Source organism: Schistocerca piceifrons, chromosome 10 (genome assembly GCF_021461385.2).
Source record: "Schistocerca piceifrons isolate TAMUIC-IGC-003096 chromosome 10, iqSchPice1.1, whole genome shotgun sequence".
Lineage (NCBI taxonomy): Eukaryota > Metazoa > Arthropoda > Insecta > Orthoptera > Acrididae > Schistocerca > Schistocerca piceifrons.
The window spans coordinates 136,170,008-136,171,242 of record NC_060147.1 but is presented as its reverse complement, the minus strand read 5'-3'; the positions used below and the strand labels follow the sequence as shown (position 1 = coordinate 136,171,242).

The window sequence follows — 1,235 nt, the reverse complement described above, 5'->3', positions numbered from 1 at the left end:
ACAAATTTTTCTGTATCTCTGTTTTTCCGGTGTTATATTTTGTCAAATACTGGATTTAATATGTTATAAAAATTTAATTGTACTTACGTAAATTGGAATTCTGAAATTTATATACGTATTTGTAGCATTTTCCATAACATTTCAGGGTTTGTACAGGTGTTAATGCACTAAGGTGACGAAGTTTGGTACCCCTACATTAATTTAATAGAAAGTTTTGTTATGAAAAAAAAAACTTCCGGTGTTTTACTTGGTGTTTATTTCCAGACATAGACCGGCAGTCACGTTAAGATTTTCTGGCCACTGCAGTAACATTCCAGTCGTTGGCCTTTGCAAGAATAATTTCTGCAAATAAATTATATATAAAAATAACATCGAGTTTTGAAATAATAGTTCTTTTAAATGAGTAAGTAACACCCAGAATCAAGCAGAAAACAAAAGGTGAGAACAAAATGTTATTCACTCGACATACAGATAATTTTTCCTATCTGACACATACTGCGTGAAAAGCACTCCGTCTTCAGGCCGCAAGTAGCCCATCGGGACCATCCGACCGCCGTGTCATCCTCAATGAGGATGCGGATAGGAGGGGCGTGTGGTCAGAGCACCGCTCTCCCGGTCGTTATGATGGCATTCTTGACCGAAGCCGCTACTATTCGGTCGAGTAGCTCCTCAGTTGGTATCACGAGGCTGAGTGCACCCCGAAAAATGGCAACAGCGCATGGCGGTCTGGATGGTCACCCATCCAAGTGCCGGCCACGCCCGACAGCGCTTAACTTCGGTGATCTGACGGGAACCGGTGTATCCACAGCGGCAAGGACATTGCCTATACTGCGTGAAGACTGTAACTAAAAAATGTCCTTATTTGATATTTAATATGCAGATTGTACCAAAAAGACGCGCTTTTGATATATCATCGTGCCGTAGCACTAAAACGGTATACTTTCGTAGCATACCAGTTATAACAATAAAAATATCAACTATAGGAAGCTGTTACCTACCGAAATGTGGTTTCCCGTCATGTTCTTACAACGAGTCGTAAATAAAACGACGTGTATTCGAGACATCCTAGGTTTCCTGACGCTTTAGAAAAGCTTATATTCATACCACGTACTCCGTGACAAAGGAAACCCATCACACACGATGTTTAACGCCATACAATATGGCGGTTGCTGTGTGCTGCTTTTGACGTACAGCTATATCGTATCTGACTGCCCACGTTCTCAGATTCTTTATTT

General features: G+C 40.9%; 1 pseudogene; it reads right to left on the bottom strand.

The window, feature by feature from the left end:
* Positions 1-706: 706 nt before the first annotated feature.
* On the bottom strand, positions 707-824 carry LOC124719299 (annotated as a pseudogene).
* Positions 825-1,235: the final 411 nt, after the last annotated feature.